At 39.1% G+C, this 23,654-nt stretch overlaps 2 non-coding genes across 2 annotated transcripts; one reads left to right on the top strand and one right to left on the bottom strand.

Moving 5' to 3' along the window:
• The first annotated feature begins 5,814 nt into the window (after positions 1-5,814).
• Positions 5,815-5,886, top strand: trnac-gca (transfer RNA cysteine (anticodon GCA)). The gene has a single exon. It is a non-coding gene; the product is annotated as a tRNA-Cys (tRNA).
• Positions 5,887-21,675: 15,789 nt separating this feature from the next.
• trnac-gca (transfer RNA cysteine (anticodon GCA)) lies at positions 21,676-21,747 on the bottom strand. Its single transcript has one exon. It is a non-coding gene; the product is annotated as a tRNA-Cys (tRNA).
• Between the last annotated feature and the right edge of the window lie 1,907 nt (positions 21,748-23,654).

A 23,654-nucleotide genomic window follows, 5' to 3' on the forward strand; every position in this document is an offset into this window, starting at 1 on the left:
ATCTCATTTGTTCAACAAAAAAATAGACCTGAATGTCATAGCTGTACATCATACATGTTTGAGCTACTATCAGCCTTTCACTGGACTTGTTTGTGACTGCATGTATTGGAGCTCACGTGGGCAATAGTTTTCAGATGTCACAGGAATGAGTTATGAGCTGAAATGAACTGTTGAACTGAAGTGAGTTCAGTTCAGTTGAATTGAATTCAACAGAACTGAACTGAATTGAATTGAATTGGCGTGTCTGGGGTTTCACGGTTTTCAGTGTAGTTCTGTGTGCTACTGGAAAAATGACAAGAGTAAGAAAGACGCATGAATCATTTATTTAACTCCTCTTCCCCCCACACTGACTGTGGGAATCTCAAGTAACTCATAAAGTAAACTGCATTCTATGCACTTAAACATAACTGAACTGGAACACAGTAAAAGTTAGACATTGTTTTTACAGTCAGTCTGGGCCCCAGCACGAGTCAGCATGAGGGAAATTCCACCTGCATCTTCACATTCACACCTCAACACCCTCTCAGTCTAGTCAGTCCACAGTGATGTCCTGGGTTGTCAATATCTTGTTGACAATCTGATGCTTCAGTCAGAGCACCATCAAAACTAGATCATATCAGTGCAAAAAAACAGACAGAAAAAGAAGAGAAAAGTACAAATAAGAGTACAAAAGCAGGAACTCTGACATTAGTACAGTGTTATCGAGACAGGGAGAGACTTCATACAATCACATGTACCCAGAGGTGGCCTCTCTTGCTTGTTCTGGCCTCAATGACCGTCCAGCCAGCAGAGTTTCCTCCAGGTCTCAGTGTTTCAGATGTCTGTGCATCACTACAAATGCAAACCAGCGATTCACACCTCGCTGACATGTTTACGCTCGTCAGTCCACCAGACCCAGTGACATCAATCAACCACAGCTCTGAGAGAGAGGGAGGGAGGGCAAACACTGGTCGCCGCATTAATAAGAGTTCATTGTTTGTGGTATGTTTGAGTTTAAAAAAAAAAAAAAAAGTTAAGAGAATGCTTCAGAACGCACAGCGCATAGAAAGAAACGTACGCACGCGTAGACAAATGCATCTCTCTTGATGTTTTATAACCTTATACAACCACTTAACCATATACAACTTATTGAGAAATATCACAGATTATCCACATTATAGTCAAGCAAACACTTGTTTTCCTGGTTTTTCTGATAGTTATTATTACTGTAACTACTACTAATATAGTTAATGCTACTGTTGCTACAACTACTATTAATAATAAGGGTAAGACTAGCTGGTAAGACTATTTGACAATAGTTTCTTTCTCATAACTGGGCCTTAAATTTAGGCCATACACTTGCACGTTGTTTCACAATGCAGCAGTCTTGCTTTTCAGTGGTGATACTCTCCCATGCCACAGGCAGACAGGCTCAGCACTGATGGCCAGCCAGAACAGGAAACAGCGCGACCGCTCTCTGTACCAAGCGCAAACACCAATCTATTCCAGATGATTTATGCTGCAACAACGCTCTGATACTAGTATGCTCATGAATCAAAGGAACCAACTTGCCATGACGACGCCATGTGAGTGTTAATCTTTGAATTCATGTTGAGTTCAAATGATACTTTTTCTGGGGTTTAGTTGAGGGGCATAAAAAACAAAAACAAACAAAAAAAAAGAAAACTTTATGTGCACCTATATCTTCACTCTGGCACTTCTATAACAACAACTAAACAATGCTCTCTGTTTATCGGCAATATGTGTGAGACAAAAACTCTTGTACAGTTTCCTGTGTATTTTGTACTGTTTTAATTACACCAGCTCAGAAACAGGAAGCTGCGACCACAGGAAATCACTGAGGGTCGTCTAGAGTGAGAGGCCCTCAAAGTGTTAAACATGTGAACACAGATGGAAAGTTCAGACTGTCTCTGTTCTCCACCTTTACTTTTATCTGTCCCTCTTCAGAGTTGGACTCACTTAAACTGACTGCATAGGTCATGGCTGTAACATGAACTCACTATATAAAGAATAGCTGTAACATTAAATAAACTGTAGTGTGTGTATTTTAGTAACATACATTTAGCATTCCAACATAAGTCAGTGTTTATTAATAATAACAATTATAATAATAATACATTTTATTTATAGAGCGCTTTTCAGGGTACTCAAAGATGCTTAACATGCATACAATAATCTTAAGAACCAATACATTAAAAAGCAACTCAAGGCCCTTAACTATCTGACAGTCATTCTGACAGTGTAGGTGAAATGGACTGGAATGGGTCATACTCACCAGCTCATTCCTGTAGTCATCAAAGAGTAGAAAAAAAATCCATTCAGAGCCACTGCAGACATTCAACAGAATGAGCGTAACTCATATGTCACTGTGTGTATTTATCATGATGATTTTCATTAGGCTGAACAGCTCTCTGAGAGGAAAATCTTGTGTCTGCTCCAGGCAACTGAACTGTATGGTGTGAACAATAATACGAATAAACAAAGGGAAGCAGACACTGACTATTGACATTACATTCTGATGATTTCTTATCTGTCTGGTGGTTTGTTGTGAATAATAAAATAAATAAATAAAAACAAGGGTAAGTGGCTGAAATTATGGACGTGTATTTGACATTCTGCTGAATGGTCTGTGGGAGACCTCACATGCTGTAGTCTCTGTATGTCAGGGTTCACTCTGTGCATCTGCACTTCTGTTTTTTGTGTTGCATGAAACTGACTCTTTAAGAGGTGTGAAAAACATTAACCACAGAGTGTGTGTGTGTGTGTGTGTGTTTTCTGTTTCTACAGTCATGTCATGAGGACCTCTTGTGGTGTAGGGCCAAAAATCGGGTCCCCCATAGTGGAACCCCTTTTAAATGAATACAGGAGTTATTCTGAAGGTGCCTGTGTGGGTTTTTAGCACTGGCCCATGATACATGTTTCCCGGCATATGTGAGTAGGGGGGACGCCCCCTATAGTTTCTGGCTGGTACTGCAATCACTGCTCCATACACACTCATAGTTTTCACTAATCCCGCTTCCTGGAATACCTTCCTGGATGTCTGATGTAAAATCTCCTCAAGAGTGATAATGACACAAGTTTAGGGTTGCCATGGTTTTGAGAGGTTTCATGCACGCATGCGACATGTCAGAGCGGGTACGTTGCATCAGCCAATGAGGTGGCGCTTCTTTTATGAATATTAATGAGTCTTCCCCTACCACACTACACTTCAGAATTCGCTAAACAGAAACGGAACGGGTAAGAGAGTTTACAGAGTGAAAGAAGTGAAGCGCCAAAGCAAGTTTGCACGTGTTGAGTTCGGAAACAGTAATAGAAGATGGAGGCGGTCGAATTGGTTCCGAAAAGAAACCGTGCTGGATCCAAAGTCTGACAGTGGTTTGGATGTCACAAGGAAGATGCTGCATAAATACTGTGTTGTTAAATTTAACTTGGTTGTGATTCCCCCCTTTTTCGCATGCAAGTTTAAAACAGCTCCAAATGAAACCACGAATAAACAAGAATGTTTTAATGCAGACATAGGCTGTGTTCACATGAGCCTTCTTTTTTGAAGCTGTCAGCGTCTGTTTTACATAATAATCCTACGGAGTAGACCATGTTTTCAAAAATGTCCCAAGTGTTTTTTAACACCCTTGCCGGTGATATTAGTGTTAATGGTAATATCAGTGCTAATAATATGCAACCATGCAGCTACACCTCAGCATTTTGATCTTAGATGACAAGATAGCAAGATGACAAGTTCATATGTCTTTGATTCAGATTGATACAGACCATGTAGGGTAATGGTAATAGTAGTGCTAATAATATGTTGCCTAATAGTGGGCTATAGACTAGAGCATTTTGATCACGACGTTAGCTAACGTTGGCGATCTAGATGACAGTATTGACTAGCTTAGCCTACCTGGTGATTCAGTGAGGTAACGGTGCAAGTCAAAAGAAGTGACGGCTGGCCACTCTGTGGTATGGAAGCCCTAAGATGCCATGAATTTACATTTTAATTTAGATTCTTTAATTTATATATATATATATATATATATACACACACACACACACACACACACATACAGGTGTATCCAATCAGATTTAGTTTTTTCTATATATCTGGCCCTTTCTTTGGAAAAGTCATGGAAATTGCTTCACAAATACCTTAGCTGGCCGCTAGAGGGAGGCAGATTCTCCTCAAGTCTTTCCTGGGGCATCGTTTTTTGCTTAGGGAAACTGTCCTGTGTCACTGTGTAATTGTTTTCATTTCAACTCTCATTTGTTAGCTTATTCATCTTTTTACAAGACGAGGTTAACCTTGACGTTAGTTCGTGAAGCTGAATTAATTTTTAGTATTATATATATATATATATATATATATATATATATATATATATATATATATATATGTGTGTGTGTGTGTGTGTGTGTGTGTGTGTGTGTGTGTATGTGTGTATACACACACACACACACACACACACACACACACACACATACAGATGTGTGTGTGTATGTGTGTGTACGTACATGTATGTATGTATTACTATCAGATGTCTCTTTTCTTGGTGTTGATTCAATAAAGGCATACCCACATGTAATATAATAAAGACAGATTTCTGTTTTTGTAAATTCCCTTGGAATGACTTATGTGTCTACGTGTGTGTGTGTCTGTGAGCGCATTACACAATTAAAATTCTTCCTTCATTCAGCAGCAGGAGCAAATGTGAGAAAATGTAGTTCCATTTAATTATTTAAAACAAAAAATAGCAGAAGAACAATTGAGTTTAAAATAGAATAACAATCTTTTTTTTTTTTTGCACCTGAGGCATTTATTTAACACACTAATGCATAGAGACATAGAGACCTTTCCAAAATAATTTAAGATATAAAGAACAACCATGAGTTCTCATTAATTCACAAGAACTTTTTTTTTTTTTTTTTTTATACTGTATGTATTGTATGTGAGGTTTGAATCAAGAGGATCAAATGTTTTGTATTGTAAATGTTTGCATCTGAGGTTTATTTTTTTACTGACACATTTTGCAAATATAAATCATACTACATTTCATGTCAAATCATTCCAGTTTTCCAAAGGATCAGATAAATATGATAACATTTCCCCGCAGTCTTCTCCTCCATCTGCATCATTGGGTTCTCCAGACATCCAGTATCTATGGCAACACAGAGACATGAAATTTCACACTTCTTCTGTTTCACTTTTATACAAGTAATCAATGAGGCAGGCTTTTCAACTGCTACAAATAAAAACTCACAAAAATAACTCCCACACCCATACACATGTGTATGTATGTATGTATGTATGTATGTATGTACAGACAATACTACTTGTACACTCATACATCTCCTGCATATTAAATCATTCATCTCTAACAATGTCACTTGTCTGCTCTTCCCCTCCAGAAACCCTTGTTTCTTGGCCTAACTTCTCCAGAGTCTCTGTGAACTAATAGATCCTGTTGATAGTCTGAGCTGATCATTCTAGGACCAGGAGGTAATATAGCTTAATGGCAGAGCATGTGACTAGGGGATAAAAGGTCCCTAGTTCAACTCTAGTTTCCCCCTCTGTTTTTTTTTTCAGCTTCATACTGTGTAACATCAAACTGAATGACAGAGTGACACTGGTTTCTTTGCTCTATGACAATAACTGGGTTTCCCTTATCCAGTCTTGGGCACCTGGAGCACAACACACTCTACTCTAGTTAAGTATTATTACACCTGAATCAACCCCTGGTCATATCGGCATTATCCCTTTTAATAATGCGTAATGAGGTTGGGGAATTACCTATAGTCAGGTGACATTCACTGCCAGTGTGTGGGGGTATAGCTCAGTGGTAGAGCATTTGACTGCAGATCAAGAGGTCCCAGGTTCAAATCCAGGTGCCCCCTCATTTTTAGGTTCTTGCTGTGTGTAAGGTATAGTGGAAAGACAGTAACACTGGTCTGTTTACTCTATAGCAGTAACAGGTTTACTCACATTCAGTCCTGGATGATCAGATTCCTGACCAGATGCTTTTTTTGCTCAAACAAAAAAACCCCTGTGTTCTCTCTGATGGTCCAGGAGCCCCAACAGCTGATTACCTGTATTAAGACCAGTCTGTCACAGTGGTCCTATATATCACAGTAGATAACCTGTATTAAGACCAGTCTGTTACAGTGCTCCTATATATCACAGTAGATTACCTGTGTTAAGACCAGTCTGTTACAGTGCTCCTATATATCACAGTAGATAACCTATATTAAGACCAGTCTGTTACAGTGCTCCTATATATCACAGTAGATTATCTGTATCAAGACCAGTCTGTTACAGTGCTCCTATATATCACAGTAGATTACCTGTATTCAGACCAGTCTGTTACAGTGCTCCTATATATCACAGTAGATAACCTGTATTAAGACCAGTCTGTTACAGTGCTCCTATATATCACAGTAGATTACCTGTGTTAAGACCAGTCTGTTACAGTGCTCCTATATATCACAGTAGATTACCTGTATTCAGACCAGTCTGTCACAGTGCTCCTATATATCACAGTAGATTACCTGCATTCAGACCAGTCTGTCACAGTGCTCCTATATATCACAGTAGATTACCTGTATTAAGACCAGTCTGTCACAGTGCTCCTATATATCACAGTAGATTACCTGTATTAACCACGTAGATGCCAGTAGAGAGCTTACTGAAAGTTTGGTGCAACATCTGAAGTCGTTGAAACGAGCGCTGTATGAACACTCTTCTCTGTTTCATGAAGCTCGGTTTGCTGATGCTAGCTCCCTCTATGCTCTCTCTCTAACTCATAATGCTACTGTGTTATCAATGTCTGTAAGTACTGTGTACCAGTGGGGGGGTGTGGTTTATTTAAAACAGTGAGCGAAACATAGTCATATAAACATGTACCAAAGCAGCAGATGTCGTAAAAGCTGTGCCCATGTGAATAAAAATAATTTTGACAATGACAGTCAAAAATCAGTTGACGGTTGTCACGGGTGACGATGTATCGGAGGGCACTGTATCAACAAGGTAATGTCACAATTTTCCTGCCATAGCTGTTTAGTCTGAGCCTTGAAACAGGCCCTACAACGTTTTTTTCATTTCTCTAAAGGTTCCGGCTTGTCCGTTTTAGTGGTGCCCACAACATAGTAATTAGTGAGGTAACGGATTTCAGGGTTTAATGATCTGCTTTTGGTATTTACTTATCTGCTTTTGGTATTCAGTCTATATACTGCACTTAAACAACTGTTTTATTTATTCATGAGTTTTTGTTTGTACCCTCTATTATTCTTTCTTTCGATTTTTAACTTCCAAGTCAATTATACTTGCTTCATTATATCCATTGTTGTTCATGATGCATATTCAATAGGAGGAATCTTATTAGACTTCTCAACTGTCACATGAAAAGAAGTTTTATGCATTAAAGTACACACTGCCTGTTTAGTCCTAGTAACTTAGCTAGGGGTTAATATTAAGCCCTCATAACATTAGTAGGGAGTAAGGATTTATGTAAGTTAATAGAGACACAAGGCCCGGCCCTTATGAAATCAGATATGGGGTGGAAGGACTATATAACAATAGAATGTTTACAGATATGTTTCCATTTTACTTTCATGACACGTTCTACATTTTTACATCACACTGCCCAACTGACACTCTTCTTCATGGAAATATGACATTTTTCTCTGCAAAAATACATTACTCACAGTGGAACAAGTGTCTGCCTTGTTTCACAGAGTCATATTATTTTGTTGATTTTTTATTTTATTTTTTTAATCTTTCTGCGCGAACCCAACGCATGCTAATCTATTTTGCAGTAAACAACAATATAGAAATATGATGTTTCGTTCATGGACAAGAACATATTTAACAAGGACTAGATCAAATGCAGTGATAAGTCAAAAGCGTGCGAGGTTTTAGATCAAGTGGATCAAACATTAAAACCCCCAACCACACACACACAGACTCATGCACACATTAACTAATAATATTCATTGAGTCAGATGAACTCACTCACCACACTCAGACAGCTGCTTGGTAAGTTTGTTGTTATTGGTTTGTAACCGGTCTCTCTCGTCAGTCAGGTTGTAGTAGCTAGCCTTTAATTGTTCCTCCTCATCCGTTAGGTTCTTTTCACTGATCACGAACTGGCTTCTCTCTTTGACCAGTTTAATGTACCAGACACACAGCACTGCAATGACAGCCAGCAGGAGAACACACAGCAGCCCTAGACACACCACAGCCAGTCTGTAACGTTTCATCCCTGAAGGGCGAATAAAAATGATTAAAAAAAACCCTCACTTCATTAATTATTCTGTGTGGGGTTTTATTTGTACTCATGCTTTTCTGCAATGAGAGAGGCCTGTTCCCTTTCCCCCTCACTCTTCACTCAGTGTTTCCCAGTTTCAAGAACAGATATGGACAGTGTCGGAAATGAATGGGGGCAACGGGCAACAATGTCCCAAGAAATCTCAGAATGCCCCTAAAAACCGTGATCGAGGGGCAAAAACTGCCCTTTAGACAGTGTTCATTTCGACGAAAACGGTGACGAAAAATGTTCGTCTACGATTTTTTTTCCACGACGCAAACGAGACGATCGATAAAAAAAGCACCTTCGAAAATGCAAACTTCGACGAAATTATATTACCATTTACGTTGACGAATAGTAACAAGGTGATGAAGTCAGAGACAGAGGAATGGACAAGCCATTTCATCTCCCCCTCCTCTAGAAATCAAACGTTAAACATTTCAACTGTGCATTATATAGGAAGGCTATAAAGAGCTAAATAAACGCTTAAATAGTTAGAACTGTCTCCTGCTTTCTCTCTCACACACACAGATGGTATTCTGTATTCTGTACACATATACAGATGGTATTCTATACACACGCACAGATGGTATTCTGTATTCTGTACACATATACAGATGGTATTCTATACACACGCACAGATGGTATTCTATACACACACATACATGGTATTCTGTGTTCTGTACACATATACAGATGGTATTCTATACACACACATAGATGGTATTCTGTATTCTGTACACATATACAGATGGTGGCACACTTCTCTTTGGAACAGCAATAGTATGCTTTTGATTTACTCATGCTGGCACAAGGTGGTGATAAGTGTATGCATTTTAATATGGGCACATTTCACACTAAAAAAACAGCAACTTTATGCCCTAATTACTATTTTTTTAAAAGTGCCCCCCAAAATTTTATAAAATTTCGTACACCAGATATAGTTCCATTACACTTTGTACACAGTCTTGATTATAACCACTTTGACTCTGACTCCTTTGGCAGAAATGTTTTTTTAGTTCTGGTTCACTTCCTACAGACTGATAGACATGGAACAGCCATCTTATACCAACAGTCCTAGAGCAGTTCATAACCTTCTCCTTTTGGTTTTTCAGTGAGTCCTTTCCAAACACACAGTTATATTAATATCGATGTTAAAACTGGGATAAATCAACCTCGTGTTTCTGCTATCTTACCTGATCTTTCAGCTCCTGGGTTGGTCTTGTGTAAGGCAGATTTCCTCTGAGTCAGGTAAAAATCCTCATTGGCATAAATGTCCTCACATACGTCTCTCTGATGGGTAACAGACATCTTCACTGACATATGTCAAATATGTTTCTGAGATGGTGAAGAGTGTCTCTCTCCTGTGACACTAAAGATTAACAGGGACTTACCAGAGAAGGAAGTCACTTGCAGAAGGACAAAGATTATTTTTTTCTCTTTATCACAGAGACCATCTCTCTCTCTGTTTTATATTTCCCCTTTCTCTAGAATGTGCTTGGTGTTACTCTAGTATGGTGAGTTGGCAATGACTAAGAGAGAGTGTTCTGTAAAAACAAGACTACTTTCACTTCATTTACGCATTAATGCATGAGTTGGCAATGATGAATAAAAACATTAGGTTATTTTTGCTTAGGATTTGAATTAACACACCTGCTCAAAGCCAGGGATAGAAAACATTAGTATTACTTGTACCTTTAAGGTGATATTTGGTTCATACATGTGATCAATGATTGTGCGTGCATTAATATAGTTATTAAAATTCATATAAGTGCATGTTTGGATTCTTTTCAGAAGCTCTTAATTTCTCCCTTCTCATGTCTCTCTATGTTGGCTATTCTGGTGACACATTAAGCACTATGCAGATAAGCTGGAAGCGTCTGTTTTTAATAGGGTGATTATTTATGTCGTAACGTGTGGCAGATAATCGGTTCCTGTCAGAGGCTTTTTTTTTTGAAGTTTAAGGAAATTTCACTCTGTGTCACTATACAGGATATCTAAATGGTGCAACAAGTTTCAAACTGCAAAAACCTCCCACCTTGTATGGTGTCCCCAACGTCCAATACACTCTTCATTTATAGAGGTGGATTTCAGTGGCTGATAATTTAGTTCTTGTTCATTCTTAGGGGGACATCTTCATAGTGTATAACTGTTTAAATTGCTTAAATAAACTTATTCCTCATGAATTTGAATTAAAATGGATAAAACTGGATTCAATATTTTTTTTTTTAAATATGTCAAAAATATTTCATCATAATTTCTCTCAATGGTATCAATATAATATTCTTACTATGACTATTGATCATGTATGAATATTCTTTTTAACAGGATCCATGTTGGGAGTTTGGATGACAGAGTGGAACTCTTTGTTGTTCCACTATGGTTCTGTGGTAACTGTAGGTCTCTTACACTTAGTTCCCACTGTTGGAGGAGAGGGGGAGACATAGGAGAGGTGATGTGTTCGTTAGACAATACAGAAGAAGCCTCCCTCCATTTAACCACTACCTCTGAATCTTTTTCTCACACATACCTGCTCCATACCGCACCCTGTCTCACTTCCTTAGAACAAATTCAGACAGAGACATACTTACTTCAGTTTAAGCTCTGTCTGTCTGTCTGTCTGCCTGCCTGTGTCTGTCTGTCTGTCTCTCTCTCTCTCTTTCTGTCTATCTGTCTATCTATCTATCCATGTTTTCATTTCTCTGTTTACCTCTATACTTTTACTTTGGTGAATAAGTTTGTAAGTTTGTATGTTGAGTTGTTGGGTTTCTCTTATTGGAGACGTCCTTAGTCTCTGTGCTGAGGTCTGGAGAACCTGCAGAAGCCAGAGATGGCAAAAGTAAAAGTATAAGTACTTTTGCTAAAAACAAATTACTCTAGGCAGAGTTAAAGTTTCCCTCCTGAAAAATACTTCAGTAAAATAGTCACTCACTTACACTTTACAAAAACGGTTGTCAGTTTAACTCTACTTAGAGTACTTTTTTTAGCAAGAGTACTTCTACTTTTACTTTTGCCATCCCTGGCAGAAGCTGCATTGTCATAAATATGTACTGTAGTCTCCTCTCTCTCTTCTTTGTCCAGCTCACTTTTCTCAATCCTGTTTACCTGACTATAAAGAATCTCACACATAGCCGTTCTGTGACTCGCACTGTTATACTGATTTAATGCTGAAGTCTCTATGTGTCTTGTGATAGTCTTTGTGTCTCTGTGTCTGGATGTTACTGACATGTATTTGATAGTGACAGGAAACTGTCACCGCCAGAAGTCACGTAGAGAACGTGTGGTAAAATTGTGAGATTGCAATAGTTTTTTTATTTATTTCAAAAATAATATAATATGATTTACTTACAGATCTTTGACTCTCTCTCTGAAACCAGCTCTGTGTGACCCATTTAGGTCAGTAATGATTCCACTGGTATCAGTGTCCTCACACAACTCCATTCTACTCTGTCCAGTGTTACTCATGCTACACTGGTGTGTGTCTCTGACATGCTTTCATTACTTTAAGTTTGTTTTTGAGGTGTGTTTCAGGGTGTGTGTGTCTACCTGAATTCCCACTGTCACTTGAAAAAGGAACACAAATACAACAGCTTTGCTTTAGAAACATAAAATTCACCACAACTGTTCTGTCAAAGTCAAATTTATTTCCCTTACCCCAGAATCCAAACTTGTGACCTTCCGTCTGTGTACGGTTGACAAGTAGCACTGGCACACGCCATATCCACATCACATGTGGTGCATTGATATGACATTATTATTACTGTTAAGTCCAAACACTCCAAATGCTTGTTACCCTTTTGTGAAGCTGTCTCATTTTTAAGGTGCGGTTTGAAGAGGAAATCCAGACAAAGCTGCACCTCCATATGACTGCTTGGTATTACCAGTCTCTGTGATGTCAGAGCTGTCCAGGGTCCCCAGCCTTCCCTTTGACAGCTTGTCCCTATCCACGGTGCTGAATTTTATTCACTCTGAGAGATGTTGTGGTGAGAAGGGTGACCTCTACAGGTCATATCGATTGAAGAAGCTGCATTTCTTTCATCCTGATGACTTTGAGAGTTTTAATGATCTGGGGACATTCAAAAAGATACTCAAGATTACAGCTGTGTATTGGAAGATTCATAAATTGCCGGCCAAATTTCACCCTTGTCTTTTCTGAGTTCAGTTGAAATCTGTTCCAAGAGTGAAGTGTTGAGAGAGGTTGTGGCATTTATTGACTGTTGAGAAGAGCAGCAGTAGCAGAAACAGCAGGACAGTCCAACTAGTCTCCATGGCCTGTTGGATCCTGCAACTCAAGAGTGGTGTGTATTTCCACTTCTTACCCAGAACATCAAACTGGATCTGGATGTTCCTCTGCCTTTGTTCTTGAAAACTCATCGTAGTCAAGCCTCCTACTCCTGCTCCATATCCACTCTCTTAAAACATCATCTACCACTCACTACCCTTTAGCGCCAATGATATTCCTGCAACCAAAATGAAATGGAGCAGGCTAAGAATGAGACAAAGTAGCATTAATCAGGGTAAAAAGGATGGCACACAATATCACACTTACCTGTGTGTGAAACAGCACCAGCTAAAATGAAGAGAAGGCTATATGTATGTCCTCTATAGGAACAGTTGAAAGTATAGTTCTTGTTAGATCTTTTGTGCGTGTGTGTGTGTATGCGTATGATTTTTAGTTTTTATTCTCAACAAAAAAAGCACTGAAGATTAGCGCATCATCCTCATAAGTCTATGGTACCTCAAAACACCAGGTCCATTCATCTTTAAAATGTAGCTGGTGCCCTCTGCAGGCCAGAGGGTGTCTTTGAAGTGGTACATTCGAACATATTCACACATACACGTGAGCGCAGACACACAAACACACACATAAACACACACACACACATTCTATTACTGATGCCCTAAAGTGATCTCAGTGCTGTAAATAGCTGCTTGTGGAAAAAAAAAAAACTGACGTGTCAACACTGAGAGCATCTTCTTTCAGAGTGACATGATGGGCTGGACTTTCTGTGGTTAATGTTTTTCTCACCTCTTAAAGAATCAGTTTCATGCAACACAAACACAGAAATGCAGATGAACAAAGTGAACCCTGACATACAGAAACTACAGCATTAACACAGCTTAATATTGTGTGTTAGAAAAATTCAACATAATGCGTACAGTATTTAAAGTGTCCAAGATGCCAGCAAACAGAGAAGTGATGTTTCCATTAAGAGATATCCAACAATTCAACACACATCTTACACAGTGTACAAGTGTAAATATAAGCATACTAAAAAATGATTTCGGCTTCACAGATTTGCAGCTAAATTCACTTTGTCTACAGTTAAGAGAGAAACAGTAAAGAGAGAAACAGTGAAAATTGGACTGACTGATTGATTGACTTACTCACTCTGTTGAATGTCTGCAGTGACTCTGAATGGATTCTCTTCTGCTTTTTCATGACTACTGGAATCAGCCAATCAGAATAACCCACTCAGATTAATTCATTTGTCCTGCACTGTGTCAGAGTGACAGAGTCATACATTAAGTAATAAACTCTGCCTCATGCTTAATGCTAAATGTATGTTACTGATACACACACACTACAGTTTATTTAATGTCATACAGTCAGTTTATGTGAGTCCAACTCTGAAGAGGGACAGATAAAAGTAAAGGTGGAGGACAGAGACAGTTTGAACTTTCCATCTGTGTTCACATGTTTAACACTTTGAGGGCCTCTCAGTCTAGAGGACCCTCAGTGATTTCCTGTGCTGCCAGCTTCCTGTTTCTGAGCTGGTATAATTAAAATAGAACAAAATACAAAGTACACAGTAGGAGGGTTTTTTGCCCTCTCATGTTGCAGTTAGACAGAGAGCACAGAGAGTGTACCAGAGTGGAGCTATAGGAGAATATACATTAATATGTAAACAGAATGGTGAGAGAGGTCACTTTCACTCAGGGTAACGTCTCTTAGTTCCATGTTTCAAAATGATAACATAAATTTGATCAAACTCATAAAAAAAGGGGATTAGTCATGGAACAACTGTTTTTTTTTTTTTTCTTCTATTGTGGTTTCCTCTCTGCCAGTGAATATAGAGCAGCTTAGAGGCAGTAAGACCCACATGGAAACATAAGAGACCAATTCAGTACAAAACAGAGTCATACCAATAGTTTTAACTCAACATAATTGTGTGTTAGAGAACAAAGATGTCTGTGTGTGTTTATGAGAATGATATTGACACTGACAAAACCAATGGAGACAGAGGAGAGTGAGTGGAGATAACTGGTTGTATACATTTAGACCAGTGCAGATATCATAGTGACCCCTGTTCCAGTCTCAAACACAGAAGACGTCTTCACCGAGAGAAAGGCAGCAACCTAACACACAGGTGCTGTATGGAGAAAAAGAGCAGTCATTTATACTGTAAAAGGCCTCATAGCCACAGTGCACTGGATAAAGTCTCTGTCTCTGTTTGTCTTCTCAGGAAGTGACATCACATACTACATACAGTGTGTCTGGGGCTGCTGTGTGTTCTCCTGCTGGCTGTCATCATAGTGCTGTAGTGTGTCTTGTATGTTTCAAAGCTGGAGCAGTTACAAAACTACTACAACAAGCTGGTAACAGAGAGAGACCAGTTACATACTTATTACCACAATGCAACTACAGAGTGAGAGAATTGAAAAAACAAATCAAAACAGATAAGACAGCCTATTTAAAAAGAAAGACCAGTTACAGACCAGTTTTGAGAACTGGAGTAGGGAGTGAATGAATGAATATTTCATTTGTGTGTTTAATATGAAAATAAGAACATGAAACTGTAATACTAACACTTTTAAACACATATGCACAAAAACATACACATCTGCTAAACAAACAGATGTTCACACATACTTACATTACAACACTAAACTCAGTACTTTGTGCTTTAAAGTGCAGCTTGTGGAAAAGAACTGGCCTTTGAACACCAAGAGCACATTCTGTCAAAGTGAGATGATGGGCAGCTGGACTTCCTGTGGTTAACATTTATCACACCTCTTAAAGAGTCAGTTGTATGCAATACAAAGACAGAAGTGCAGACATACAGACTGACTCAAACATACAGGGACAACAGCACCAATTCAGTGTGATAGTGTGTGTTAGAGAATGGAGATGTGTGTGTGTATTTATGAAAATGTAAACAGTATTAAGAGAAGTGAACTGGACAGAGGAGAGATAGTGAAGATGATGGTGGATATTTCTGAGAGTGCAGATGCTGTGAGAACAACAGACACCGACACACAGAGAGACGACACGTCTGCTAGAAGAAACCCAACAACTCGACACACAGGTACCTTTTACACATGAGTGAGCATTTCTATATATGTCCTGAATTGTCTGTTACCAAATTATTTCCCTCACACAGATTAGCAGCCAAATTCACTTTGCCTTCAGCTGAAAAACAGTAAAAAGAGACAAAGTATTCTCTGATAACTTCTCCACCATTCTCTGACAACGTTTGCTCTGACAAATGTCTTCAAAAAATGGAACCAATACATAATGTGTGTGACTAGGTGTGTTTGTGCATGAGACAGAGAGAGAGTTTGATGCTTGAGAAAGTGTGATTATGTATAGTAAAATGAATAATTCTCATTTAGTTGTGTCCTTTAATCAGAAGATGTACATGACGTAATGAGAAAGTTTGTCTCTGTGTCTGTTTGTCTTCTCAGGTAGTGACAGATGCTACAGACTGACTGCAGTGTGTCTGGGGCTGCTGTGTGTTCTCCTGCTGGCCGTCATCATAGTGCTGAGTGTCTTGTTTACTTTAAAGTTCGAACAGTTACAAAAAAATTTTAGAAATTTGACTGAAGAAAGTGATCAGATAAAAGCCAGTTACAACAACTTAACTATACAGAGAGACCTTCTACAAAGCTATTACAACAAACCGATAACAGAGAGAGACCAGTTACAAACTGATAATCAAAAAGCAGCTATAGAGAGAAAGGAGATGGACAAGTTACTGAGAGAGCAGAGAGGATACCGGCCTAGCCTTTCTGATTTGGGTGAGTGAAAAAGTTTATGTGCATGTTTTAGTTAAATCATATTCTTATGTATATGCTTCAATATAATCACATCTTTGTTTGCTGATTAGATCTACACACTCTTTTGTTTGGTCCTTATATTTCGAGATACTTATGTTAACAAACAACTGAGAATTTCTGTAAATAAGGGGCACTGTCATTAATGCATGTATACAAAATATCCTGAATTTCCACATACAATGTTTCATATCAATTCAGACCTTTATGAAATCCATATCTGCATTTCTGGGATATTTAGTCAGGTCTTGCATTGGTTATATCTACTATAAATACGTGAGAAAAAAGACTTGCACTTAAAGACCATATCGACATGAAGAGAATTGGTTATATTATGGTCCCACAATGGACAAAAAGTTCATATCGACTTAATTGTACTTAATCCTACTTATCTAGTTCATTCTGCTTGTTCTGTGAACAGATAAAGACATTCTGCAGGGATGGTTTTACTTCAGTTCCAGTCTGTACTACATCTGTACCGAAGCAAAGAGATGGAGTGAGAGCAGACAGGACTGTAGACACAGAGGAGCAGATTTGGTGATAATAAACAACAAAGAGGAATGGGTGTGTGTGTGTGTGTGTGTGTGTGTGTGTGTGTGTGTGTGTGTGCGCGTGTGTGTGTGTAAGAGAGAGAGAGAATCATGAATAGAAAATGGATGCAGGGTAGTGGTTTATTAAAGTGAACTGAGGTCTGACAGTATTGGGTGAATCATTGGCAATCAAAGCCCTAAGAGTAAAGACGTTATCCAACACACAGGCAAAGACTCAACAATAATCAGGACAAACAGCAGTGTCATAGAGACAAGTATGAGAACAAGTGTGAGTGATGATTAGTTAACCAGATCAGCAGGCAGGAGAAGATGAATGCTGATGCTGATAGATGCATCCAGATGAGATGGCATATAAGAGAGAGAGAGAGAGAGAGAGAGAGAGAGAGAGAGAGAGAGAGAGGAGAAAAGAAAGAACTACATAAATATAATCTTATTTCAAACTGTTAGCAAAGTCAATGTGGGTACTAATTTTAACAGTACATGCAAATAACCATGCTATAGTGTATGTGTGTGTGTGTTTCTGTGTGTGTTTGTGTGTGTGTGTGTGTTTGTGTGTATGTCTTCTCATGTATTCTCAGACACACTGCTCTACCTGGCTAACTAAATGTTCATTTTGTGCATCACCAGGAGTTTGTTAATAGACTGTGGATGATGAGAAAATCAGGCCTTTGGATTGGTCTGACTGACGTAGATGCAGAGAGGGTGTGGAAATGGGTGGATGGTACAGCACTGAGCACTGGGTAAGAGATCACTGAATTTAACTCTGGTCATTTGATAGTTATTATTTATTAACCCTCAGTCTATTGTTCTGTATGAGAAATACATTAGACAGACTGATTCTCTGTGTTATTTCAGGTACTGGCGTAAAGGGGAGCCTAATAATAGTGGACAGTCAGGAAACGAGGACTGTGCTGTTCTTGACAGACCTGACGCTTGGAATGATGTATCATGTGACGACAAAATAAAATATATTTGTGAGAGGAAAATATCAACTCACAATTAGATACATTTAGATACATACATTTTGTTCTCATGAATGTTTCACAATTTTTGTTTTGAGGTTGTAGTTCTTAGTTGTTGTTGTTGTTGTTGTTGTTGTTGAGAGATCTCCCTTAAACTTTTTTTTCTAAAAATGTTGTCATGATTACCGTGACTCTGCAGATATGTCATTAAAGCTTAAAAACTTGATTTATAACCATGTATAGCTGCATTTACTGGTTATAAATCACTTTCACCAAGTCTTACAATGTCTGTCAGTTCCTCACATTGTCCAATTTTTCTACTGAGAAAACAGGGCCACAACATCTCAAATGTCAACTTCCACCATAACTTCATCTTAACTTAGGGTGGTTAATTAATCGTGAAAAATGAACTCATTTCTTTATCGGGTATGATGAAACACATGTATATCAATATCATGCAGCTTGTATTGATTACTAATGTCTGACTATGATTTTTAGAGTGTCTGAAAAGTAACATTGTTATCACAGGTTTTACACTCACTCTTCCTTTCACCTGACAGCCTTTTTAATCTAAGAGGGTGAAAACATGAACTTCCCACAGTTTAACCTAGTCAACTGATATAACAACACACTGACCATGTGCTAAAGAAACACACACTGAAGACACAGTGTTAACTACACTGTGTGCTCTATTCAACAAAAGAACTGAGGAAACAGGTCAAGGCCCTCTTTACAGGAAACTTCAGCACTGCATCTACACATGGTGCCTCTTTAGACAGAATGTATATGATTTGACCTTTATGAATATGTCTCAAAAACCTGTCAGGTTCCCTAAGCATTAAGGAACATGGCACAGATAGTCTCGGTTGTGAATATCATCATCTTTTGGTTTTTACTGGAAAATGTGGGAAATTATTTCACAGGCAAGAAAACATGTGGTGGCCTGAATGCACCAGAACTGATGTTCATATCCTTCAGGTGAATTGTGATGACTGTGTAAGAAAGACATCTAAGAAACTTCATATAAATGATAGGATTTACAGAATGTCCCACTCTGAATTCAGATCTACATCAACCGCAGACCCTCTCAGTGTAAACAGCCCTCAGTGAATGATCTGATGTAATTATACCAGCAGTATCAAACCCAGACCATGTCAATGAAAATGAGTGGACTCTCCAGTGGGAACACCGTAGAGGACAATCAACTCTGATGACAATGACCGAATATTATGTTTTCAAGGCCATGACAGCGAAAGAGGTGCCAGTCCATAGCACAGCTCTGTAAACACCAAGAATTATACACTCAAAGCACCGCAAAACAAAGAACTGTTAAACCCTTAGTCAAAGAGAGTTTTATTTATGACACCCACTAACCCCAAAATATCAAACATCTGCTGCCTATACTAACTAAACCAAAGGAGTTTAATTAAGTACAATACCGCGAAAAGCAACACAAACTGCTAAAATAAGAATCAAATTTTCTAAAAATTACAACACCATAGAAGACAATAAGCACCGCGAGAAAATAACCAGCTTACTGGACGAACCAAGTACACCCAAAAAGGCAGACCAGCGCTGGTCACATATATTGTAAAGGGTACTAACGTTAGCAAGAGAGAGCCTTGCCTCAATGAAGTACTCACAAAATTATTAAAGCTTCTTTAATCAATGTGACCTGTAGGGGTCACCCTTCTCACCACAACATCTCTCAGAGTGAATAAAATTCAGTACCATGGATAGGGACATTCCAAAAGATGCTCAAGGTTACAGCTGTGTACTGGAAGATTCACAAATTGTCGGCCAAATTTCACCACTGTGGTGGCATCTTTAACAGCATATATTTAAGAACAAGCTGGTGATTTCTGGACTCACTGAGGATTAATACACCATCCACATAAGTCTGTGGTACCTCAAAACACCAGGTCCATTATTCTTTACAATGTAACTGGTGCCTCCTGCAGGCCAGAGGGTGTCTTTGAAGTGGTACTTTCCATAAATTGCCTTCAGCTGGAACAACAGTTCCTTTGCCTCAGGTGCCAATGATACTTCGTGTCCAGCCCTTATCCAAACTCCAGTACCCCTCCTCACTGTCCATGCTGAATTCAGCCCAAAAAGGAGAAGTCATCAGAGAGCTTCTGTGGGTGGCGTGACCCAGAGCTCTACCTGAAGTCAGATATGTAGAGTGCTAACAGAAAAGACAAAGAATGTGTTTTCCCTGAGGTGCACCGATGTTGCTCATTGGCACATCAGAGAGGTTTCCCTTTAGGCAGACATACTGGGGCCTATCTATAAAGTAGTCTGGGATTCACACCACCATCTTGTGGGCTACCTACTCGCTGAGAGCTTCTCCACCCGATGATGTATAAAATACTGGAAAAATCACAGAACATGGTTCTCACAGACCCTACCAGCCTTGCCAGCTGTGGGAATACACTCCGTGGAGCAGGTGGGTGGTGGCTTTGCCCACTCCTATACCAACTCCCACTCTTGGTGGGCCCACGGGGTTACAAATTCAGCCTCTCAAAGGTCTTTATGATGTTCCACACCAGTGCTGCTAGTGTCGAAGTCACAGTGCAAAAGTGGCAGACCAATTACTAATTTGGGCTCATAGATTCATACTCTGGCTGAAGGCTGAAACCATCCTGGACCTTCCTTAACTGGAAGACATTTCCAGGATTTCAGTCACTCTTACAACCATGTCACTAACAGACACATTTATCTGCAATCAAATGGCCTGGCTGCCCATACCCTGCACTCCACCAGACACTTCCTACAGAAAAGTGCCTGTGATAGCATGGATCTCTACACAGCGCTACTCAGGCCCAGAAATACCCCTAGAGATGGACTACCCTCAAACCTACATACTGTTTGCCCTCAAACCTAGAGGTGGACTACTGTCACCACTGTGTCACATCTGTTTTCAATGGAAGAACTTGCGTGAGAACAGACACTCAGTCTATTGTTCTGTATGAGAAATACATTAACAGACTGACTCTCTGTGTTATTTCAGGTACTGGGGTGGAGGGGAGTCCAGTAAGTCATATGGATGTGAGGACTATGTTGGTATTTACCTGAATGCTTATAGCATGAAAAGCTGGTGTGCTATGTAATGTTCCAGACACTTCTATTGGATCAGTGAGAATAGCATTTTCTACTGGCATTACAATGATAATTGTACCTTTCTTACATGTATGTGTTATATTTGTTTATGTGGGGGTCAGGTTAGATGGCATGTTTTATGTGTACGCAATCTTTATACATTTGTCATCATTAATAGCAGAGAGAGAGGAGGGTGGGGGGTGTGTTGGTGTGTGCATATGTGTCTAACAGGAAGTTTCACAGCACAGATCAAGTACCAAAGACATTTCAGAGACCAAATAGTACAGACTGACTGCAATATGTCTGAGATTTTGGTGGAGAATAAAAGAATTATGTTTAACTAATGACTTTGTGTCTTTACTATGACTCTCCTCTGAAAGAAGGAGAAAAAAAAATCAGAAATGCTTATGATTCCATGTCCTAATTGAGAACTGAAAAATCTTATTGGTTGTAGCCTTCAAGGCAGCACTGTTCCACGTTGTTCTCTGAGCACGGTGATGTGACAACTGGTTTGTATATACAGGTAATCGTTGGGTCTCCATGGACCATCAGCGAGAACACACAGGGTTTTTTTTATCATATGAAATCAGCAGCTGGTCAGGAATCTGAATATCCAGGACTGGATGTGAGTAAACCTGTTACTGCTATAGAGTAAACAGACCAGTGTTACTGTCATCTGACTATACCTTACACAGCAAGAACCTCAAAATGAGGGGGCACCTGGATTTGAACCTGGGACCTCTTGATCTGCAGTCAAATGCTCTACCACTGAGCTATACCCCCACATACTCTTAGTTCACATCAACTAATAATACTTTATGCAGCAATTTCATCATCCATTCTTAGATAGGATAGTGCCGATATGATGAGGGGTAGTATAAAAATGCTGATATGATGAGGGGCAGTGTTATGTGTAATAACAAAACTGGGCTAGAGTAGAAAAACCTATTGCCATACTCCAAACAGACCAATGTCACTCTGTCATTCAGTCTGATGTTAAACAGCACGAAGCTAAAAAAAAAAACCCAAGGGGATCAATCAGATATGAACCAGGAAAATTCTAACCACTAGTCACATGCTCTACCATTTAGCTACATCACCTCCTCTTCTTATGATGGTCAGCGTGGAGCAGCTTCTACTAGTTAACAGAGACGCTCAAGAAATCAGGACAAGAAAAAAATGGCAAATTTAGGGTGTTTTCACATATAGTCCTTTTTAAATGCAGCAAACTCTGTTCTCTTAAAGTGCGCCAAAAAGTGGACAACAGAAATGGGACTCAGTCCTTTGCGTTCACATTGTGAATTAATTTGAAAGAAGACTCAGTTCTCTTTCTGGTGCACATAGGTTCTGATGGGTCCTCAGTTCTCTTTCTGTTCACACTATAGTTCCTCTGGAGCTCTCAGACCTTTACTGCTTTGGATTATGGGTAGTTTTCACTTGGAACAAGATGGCTGCTGCTATACTTGTCTTATCCACATTCCTGTTGTATGTGGTTATTTGTGTTCTTTGTTCTATATCTGGAGAAGTGCAGTAGTTTTTCCCTCAGACCAAACTACTCCTCGTCCAGCAGTCTTGCTATTGTTACCAATAAGACGGAGTATTAGGGCCACATTAAAGGAAAAAGAAAAATTCTGAGAGATCGAGAATAAAATTGTAATATTATGGGAATAAAGTCGTAATTTAATGAGAAAAAAATGAATAATGAATGAATAATATTACTAGAAAAAGTTGTGACTTTACGAGAAAAAAATCATAATATTACTAGAATAAAATTGCAAAGTTTTGAGGACAAAAAAACCAAACATAATTTCTAGGAAAATATATTACCAGCAACCAACAAAATGGGTGAGAGGTCCTGATACTTATGATAATGTGATGAAGATGTGCCAGAAGATTAAATATTTCGTCATTTGTGAAACCTGTTGTTGTATTCTGTTACACTGTGAAATACAGAAACGGACACTAGGGGGCGAGAACGGAGTGGAAGCATAGGGGGGAACAGGAAGCAGGAAGCAGGAGGGAGTATGTGCCATGTTAGAAAAGAGGGTATGGAGGACAATAAAGAGGCTGAATCAATAAGCACTGTATCAGGGATTATTGCAACATTACACCTGTACTAAAGCATAACTTCACAAGATGCTCCAGGCTCCTCATTTTAACGTAGGCGACTGGCTGCTCTTCTGAAATTTCCCCTCTGAAGGAACGCGCAGCCTAAAATTATGACTTTATCCTCGTAGTATTATGACTTTTCTTCTCCTTAAATTATGACTATATTCTCGTAATATTACAACCTTTTTCTTGTTCAATTACGACTTTATTCTGGTAATGTTACAGCTTTATTCTCATAATATTACTGCTTTATTCTCGTAATATTACGACTTCATTCTCAAAATCTCAGATTTCCCGAGCATCTTAGTGCAATAACATGTGATCTGTCTACAGCAAGCCTAGAGGGCTAAAATACAACCGCAAAAGGAAAAGCGAACCTGGAGAGCTTTGTGCTCACAATGCACAGGTTAAGCCAACCGGAACACGGACTTGAAGCCTCCAGAGGTGGTTTCAGTTGGGTTTGTTTCAGAGGGGTCTGAGTTCGTTTGGAGTGTTCACATGTGCGCAAACAATGCTGACTGATCGTTCTGAGTTTATTTTGAGGGCTGAAAGGGAACAAGTGTGAAAACACCCTTAAGGCA

The sequence above is a fragment of the Chanos chanos genome, chromosome 11 (assembly GCF_902362185.1).
Source record: "Chanos chanos chromosome 11, fChaCha1.1, whole genome shotgun sequence".
Lineage (NCBI taxonomy): Eukaryota > Metazoa > Chordata > Actinopteri > Gonorynchiformes > Chanidae > Chanos > Chanos chanos.